The sequence below is a fragment of the Montipora capricornis genome, chromosome 7, assembly GCF_036669925.1.
Source record: "Montipora capricornis isolate CH-2021 chromosome 7, ASM3666992v2, whole genome shotgun sequence".
Lineage (NCBI taxonomy): Eukaryota > Metazoa > Cnidaria > Anthozoa > Scleractinia > Acroporidae > Montipora > Montipora capricornis.
In genome coordinates this window covers 35,492,473-35,499,972 of record NC_090889.1, presented here as the reverse complement: position 1 = coordinate 35,499,972, position 7,500 = coordinate 35,492,473, and the positions used below count along the sequence as shown (strand labels likewise).

Below are 7,500 nucleotides of genomic sequence, written 5' to 3'. Positions count from 1 at the left end.
TGTTTTATTTTGCCCCGTCCAATACAAACAAAACAATTAATACACCAAAAGAAAGATACTGACCGAGAGGCCAATAGCAAAATCATGTGGTCCCATCTGGCTTTAAGAAATGGACATTACCTAGATCTGAGTGCAATACAGTTACTTATAGCTTTAGTATTTCGATTTCGTCCTAACGGCTTCGATAATATTGGATAACAAACTAATTAACACGGTAAGGTTGATGGCTTCAAAATTAAATCAAACAGGTGCTTATACTCCGAGTATAAGGTAGCATTTTTGAACATGTGAAAAGCTGTTGTGACCTCTACCAGCCATAATCTTTTTTTTTTTAATTGTAAATAACATTTTACCTCCTTACTTATTTTGATTTTATTTAAGTCTGAATGATACGTTTCAAATATGTTGACTAAATTTTACTGTATTTCTTCCTGATTAAAGGCAATTAACACCAATTCATCTGTAGATTAAGCACAAGACACAGACACTTTCATCGATAACTCAAATATCGATTGTTACGCAAACGCCTGATTGGCAGAATGAAGAAATTGAGGGACATCAGCCTACCGAAGCACTTTCTAAATTTAGCCCATATGGTGCATGACCATAGCTAGCGCGTGCACACGGCTGGCTACAAAAATGCGAGACCGCAACATTTCCTAAACGACAGCTCCAACATTTGTTGATCAACAAATGTTGAGCCGGGTGTCACCAGCTTTAGTCAACCGTGTAGGGTCACTGAAGTGTAAGGTTTGACACACTGAGAACTGAACCCTCCTGTTCTGATCGAGAAGAGATGGCGATCATGCGTTTCGTAAAGAGGTGTGATGATCGTTGCACTGTTATTTTTTATTTATATAGACACCCAATTGCAGAAACGTTGTCATAGAAAAATGAAAAAAAAAAGCAAAGCCAAATAGGAATTAATTAGGCTAATAAGCCCAATGAATTCATTTGCAGCGATGCATGAACGTCGTATTTGCCTGTTGGAATTTACTATTGTTCTAAAGCTGGAAAACAATAAAAAGGATTCCGGGGAAATGCAAGGGCTGTGCTTAATTAAAGCCTAATTAATTCAAATCCTATTCAGTTGGCTTTTTCCCTTTTCTATTTTTCTAAGACAACTTTATTGCAAAGAGGTGTATATTACTTCAGCTTTACCATCAGCAGTTTGTTGCATTCCGTACATTGTACCCTGTTGTACGAAAGATGGGCAAACCATTGTCTAACAGATTTAACTGCGGCGATACCAGAGAATTCTTTTAGTCAGGAGATACTGGCGTTAAGAAATACATTTGTATATATAACTATACATGAAACATTTTGGGTCATCGTTTTCTGCGACAACGATCACGATTTTGAGATCCATTACAGTCGGAGAAAATACTTGCGCTCAGACTGCACTGCATGGGTCATAAGAATCCATTGAACCGCGTTTTCATGTTGGCAAAGTAACCGTAATAATTCAGGCAGTTCAAGATGTGGTGGAAGTCCTTATGTACACTATAGGATACGAGAGAGTTCATTCTGCCATTCCTGTCGCGTTTAACCAATTTGATTATGAAATGATATGATATGAAATGGCTCAAATGTTGAACTATGGACATGAAATCAAGTGAAGCTATGATCAGCATTCAGGCCTTCAACGGGGTTTGAGCCCGTGACCTCGAGGTATCGGTTCTTCTCTCTAACCATCTGAGCTATAAAGCCAGTGACGTTGGGAGCTGATCATAGCTTCACTTGATTTCATGTCCGCAGTTCAATATATGATCCATTTCATATATCATTTCATCGTTGATTCATTCCTCACGGGAACATTAGAACCTACAAAAATGACCAGCTCCCAATGTCAGTGGCTTCATAGCTCATTTGGTTGGAGCGTCGCACCGGTATCGCGAGGTCACCTGTTCAAACTCCATTGAAGTACTGAATTTTTTAGGCTTCTCTACGCAATTGCAAAAATTGCGTTCATAACTGCGAAGATCATAGCTTCACTTAATTTGGTTATAATTATAACAAGATCGTGAACAAGGCAAGCGACCAGAGAGTGACACGAGAGCAAACAACCAGATAGAGAGAGAAACGAGAGAACGGAAACAGTTATATTCGTGATTTATACAGAAAGTATCCCGAACATTCATAAAAACTAACCGTAGGCCTAATTCGGACTAAAGAAAAGTTTCTAGGCCTACGGTTAGCTTTTATGAATGTTTGGGATACTTTCTGTATAGATATTCTAAATTTTCCTGATGCACCGAGCAACACCCAGTCAACCGTACAAGTCACTTGAACTGATACGTATTCCGTCAAAAATAAAATTATTACAATTTCGTGGAGATTCTCAAAAATCAACGGCCGAGAAAAAGTCCGTGAACAGCTTTTTTACTCCTGACCCGTTTACAGTTTTTTATTACTGTGCCAACCAGAGCATTCCTGTTTCAAACTAAAATTTGATATCATTCTGCTAAAATTCACATAACCAGTTAAATAATAAGCGTCAATTTATTCGAAAATACGATACTGTCCTTGATTGTCCATGATTGTCCATCACCGTTAGATGCAGCTACAAGCCGCAGTCCACCCGAAATATTTGCATAACCGGCCACTATAGTTTTCTTTAAGAATGGAGTAAATGAACCCGATATATGTCACAGTGTCCCCCTAAATCTACTGTTCGAGTAAACAAAAATGTTGCGAGAGTGTTCACTGGATTGTTGTAAATACATTCTATTAGTTGACACTTAACGCGCTTGGACTGAAGTGGCTCGATACCCTTCTCATGCATTATCTACGCTCATCTAATCAAGTTCAAACCTTGACATACTGTGGAAAATACTAGGAGGCTAGTTTAATTCTAACAGGTCAGCGTAAATCTTGTTTCACGGGCTTGCTCCCAAAGGCTAGTTGCTTATCTAACTACTGCGATGATATTTCTAGCTTTCATTTCACAGCCCTTTTTAAAGAAATACGGAATATTTTTAGTAGTAAATTTAAAAGGCACATTTAAAAAAAAATGGGATCCACAGAAGTTGAAACGTGTATCATGAGAATCAAAATTTAATCCTACCTTGAAAAACTGGCCATACCCTTTCTACGGATAAATCTGAAAGCGCTTTAATATTTTACAAATCGGTTCAATGTCTGGATTGTCGTTGCTTGGGGATTGTGACCTCCTTCTCTCCGTTCACATCACTGTTTTGAGTAAGCATAACAGCAAGTGGGTCATCTGTTGTTTGTTTTGTTACGGAATCACCATACAATGGAAAGTGTCAACTAATTATCATTCTTCAGTCGATCGTGGCGCACAACACTTTTTTTTCAGCAATGTGTACAGGAAGTGAGGTCACGGTCGGTTGTTCCTTTCGTTACCGAATCGCAAGAATGTAAATAATACCATAGAGAAAGTTTGCTCAAGCCAACAGAGCCGTTTTTTAAAGTATAATAATTAGCTGATACTTTCAATTAAATGGTGAGCTTGCTCAACATATGACTGGTTCATTCCTTTGAACACTACATTTACCTAAGGCGAAATCAGTCAACCCGAACGAGACAACACGAACATGATGCGCATGATTCCGTCAAAACACAGAGCGCTTTCCATTCGACCAAAAATTTCGAGATTTCCGGTCCGAAACTGAATGGAACGGTGAAAATTCCGGGAAAAGTTTTCGAAAATTTAGGAATACGTTTTGAGTGCACCCTCTTTCATGCAATTTCCAGAATTATCGAAAATGTTGTCTTCCATTCGCGAAAGATGTCGCGTTTAGTTCTCCCTACCGAGCGCGAGTTCACGTGGACACTTGAAAAAGCAATAATGGTGCGCGAAACAGAGTGTAAATGCTCAGCCTGTGCCTTTGTGTCGAACGATTTCAGTCTTTTTTCTACAGCATCAATGCAGCAATTTGTTTCCTTCAACCAGCAACGGTATGTTACGCTAACTTCGACTTTCGCTCGTCGTAGTTCTGTTCCCGCCGTTTTGCCATTTTGTTAAATCAAGTGAGCAAAACTTCACGAATCATATTTATTACATTTATTCTTCATACTGCTAGGGAATAACAGTTACAGAATATCCTAATACCCAGCAGAACAAGGACGCTGTTCAAACGATCTGCTGCTCGAATTCTGGGACGCGGTCGGACGCGTTCCATTCGACCAGCGAATGTGTTAAGAAACGGTCCAGATAAGAACGATAGCAACAACGGCAACGAACATGTTGGAATTCAATTGGTATGCAAAAAGGTGATAACTTTTCTATTGTCTGTACTTACTTCTGATTGGCTTAAACAGTAAACGGTTAACAAAACTTCATAAAGCAGTATTATATTCATCCTTACTTTCCAACCATCTTCCATCTTTCATCTGGTCTCAGTTTAAATGAATTCCACAGAAATCGTATGTGGGGAACATGTAAAATTGTAAATGTTTCTTGGCTTTTGTTTTCAACTCTTGTGATTGGTCAAAATCTTTTAACACAAAAAAACACCCTTTCAAAGTGGGCTGTAAATGAATTTTTTTGCGTTAACTGCCTTCCTGTAGGTTTATGCATTCTCTGTGTAAAAATGATAATATTCCTATGTGGGGAAAGCCCCGTTGCCGCATAACAATGGAAATTGTTATCCACCTTACACGGATCATTACTTAAGTATTCGAAGTGCTTCACTTAATTTGGTTATAATTATAAGCGAGCAGAGAGAGAGAGACAAGAGAGCAAACAACCAGAGGGAGAGAAACAAGAGAACGAATCCTGTTATCGAAAATAGTTATTCGTGATTTCTTCAAATAGAAAAATACCCTGTCTAAAACGTGATGTAACTCCTTACCGGGTCGCAAGAACATACATAATACCATCGAGAAAATTTGCTCGATCCAATACAACCGTTTTTTTTAAAGAATGATACTTAGTTGACACTTTCAATTCAATGGTGAGCTTGAGAACTTCTCATATGACTGGTTGAATTTCATCTTTTTCCTGATGCACCGAGCAACACCCAGTCAACCGTACAAGTCACATGAACTGATACGTATTCCGTCAAAAAAAAAACAAATGATTGCAATTTCGTCTAGATTCTCAAAAATCAACGGCTGAGCAAAGGTCAGTGAATAGCGATGTTACACGTGACCCAGAGATGTATCCAGAGTGCGTCATTACGTTCTGGGACGCTCTCGTTTTCCTTTTGGACGCATAGAATATGGAACAAAGGGTCCAATTGGACACAGAAAAAAAATCGAATGTTTATGCAAATTACGAACGCCAGGAAAAGCATGCGAACGGCGTATTTCACAAGGAAATTGAACATTTCCATTTCTCACAACGAAGAAATGATCGAGTTCATTAAATTTGAAGGTAAGCTGTTATTTTCGGATTTTTGTAGTCGAATAATTTCATTTTGTCAACCATTATGTCCAGTTTCAGAAGTTCAGTATTGAAGTGCTGCCTTTGTAATTACATTTTCCAACAGCATATAACTTATTTACAGACAACTGAAACATTTTATAAAAGCGCAAGTTGAACGAAAAAATTTAAGAAAAATAACACTAAAAAGTATTTCCCAGGCAAAATTTGGTCATTTTAGCGTTGATTACGAATTTTTGGATGCAAAACTAAAATTTTCTGCAATTTATCTGCTTTCTTGGACATAAATTTGACCGAAAACATTTCTGGTTTTTTAGGAGTATTCGGATTAGCGATCAATGCGTCATGTGATAATGCGATAAAAGTGTTAAATTTGCGACCCGTTGCTAACGACAACGGAAGTGATCGCATTACGAATAATTAACCTCTGTTTGCCAAAAACCACCCAAATAACCGATTTTTCGACGGAAATTTCATCCCAGCGGATAAAACTATTCACTGGACATGTAATCAAGGTAAATATGTTCGAGCGAAAGCGAAAACAAGCGAATATTTTGAGGGAAAACACAATTCTGTGAGATCAAAGGAACATGTATGACGGCTAGCTAAGGCTTTTATTTCTGTAGACTTGTGTCTTGAGCGGGGTCCTTGAGCGGCCTATACGAAAGGAAGTGAGACTTTTCATTAACATATCAATAAAGGATAAGGTACGTAAGAAATTAGCTCATTCCCACTCTAACTGATTGGCTAATTTGCCATCCAGCTCTCAATAACATTTTGACCACTGTGACTGTTTGTCTATCACAAAATGCACTACCGAAACATCGACTTCAATTTGGCAATTTTAAAGCTAATCCTAATCAGGCTCAGGGGTTGCCTTTTCCTTCGTTGTTGACCGGAATGCGTCGAAGAAGAACGCAAATCCGTAAGTTCCTTCGTCCATTTTCTTCGGAACATAGAGATCGTGAAGCCTGGGGCGAGTTCACAAACCCGCATGAGAATGACCCGAACAAAATGGCGGAGGGAAGGAAAGAAAATACAAATAGAACTTACTTATTATCAATCTTTTTTCGAAGCATTCCGGTCCACAGCAAAGGAAGGGCCAATGTTTGATTAATAGACTATGCGCCCGAGCCTAAGCCTTAGTCTGTTAAGTTTGCGGAGTGTAGTGGTTGAGGTTTCGCCGACACGAGTGGCACGAACGGTCTATCCACGCGACCGGTTAGTCAAATCTTTCGTTTTTATTTAATAATTTTCATTTCTATGTTGTTTCAAGGTCGTCAACTGTTTTACAAAATGATAGTCATAGTACGGAGTTTAAGACATAGGCGAACTGACATATTGGACGCAGGCGAATCGACTCTAGACGTAGGCGAACAGACAGTAGGCGAAACGACCCGTAGGCGAAACGACCATAATTCAAATAATCTTACCTTTTCAGCGATTTTAACGCTTGAAATTCCATCCAATGAACCACAAATCCTTTTCTTTACCCTTTCCGAAGCCTGTAGTGTATTTTTTTGGCTGAAAAAGTTTAGTAGAACCGCTCCGCGATCGGTTGAAAATTTCGCCTTCGCATCGGCTCAAATATTGCCTCAGTCGCAAAGTCTGCCATGTAGTTGTCATGAAAGCTAGAAAGCCGAGATTTTCAGGGAAACTGGGGCTATTTCTCCCCAGTAAACACGCCATATTTCAGCCGCAATGGATGGAAAAAACGCTGCCCTACGAATCCTACAAGAATGGTTCCTGAACTAATCATTTTCGGCGCATAGTAGGAAAAAGAGTATTGCACAATTGTCTGGATCCACTGCCGAAAGCAAAATGCTGATAAACTTGAGAGGCTGAATGAATCCGGCCATTTTGCATTTCGTTTCAAAAGAATATATCAGTTCCTATATAGCTATGAAAAATTGTCAGAAAATATTCTAAATATTCTAAATGTTAATCTAAATGCTAATGTGATGTTGGCTTGACACGAAGTACTAAAAATAGCAGCCCTGTCTAAAACGTGTTGTAATTACCTCCCTACCGGGTCTCACGAATATAAATAATACCATAGAGAAAGTTTGCCCGATCCAATAGAGCCGTTTATTTTTTAAGAATGATACTTAGTTGACACTTTCAATTGAATGGCGAGCTTGTGCAAG

The 7,500-nt window shown here is 38.8% G+C and overlaps 1 protein-coding gene and 1 long non-coding RNA gene across 3 annotated transcripts in view; both read right to left on the bottom strand.

Annotated features, from left to right (window-relative positions):
* The window catches only part of LOC138057054 (uncharacterized), an 83,854-nt gene extending 76,759 nt beyond the window's left edge, over positions 1-7,095 (bottom strand). Inside the window, exons 1-2 of one of the 2 annotated variants that reach the window (XR_011133592.1) lie at positions 6,787-7,095; positions 5,479-6,010 (exon numbers count right to left, since the gene is read on the bottom strand). The gene's annotated coding sequence lies outside the window, so the exon portion shown is untranslated. Of the gene's footprint in view, positions 1-5,478; positions 6,011-6,786 lie in introns of those variants that run through there. The other variant, XM_068903063.1, reaches the window with a different exon arrangement.
* The window catches only part of LOC138057061 (uncharacterized), a 366,889-nt gene that overhangs the window by 247,823 nt on the left and 111,566 nt on the right, over positions 1-7,500 (bottom strand). The gene's annotated exons all lie outside the window — the stretch shown is intronic.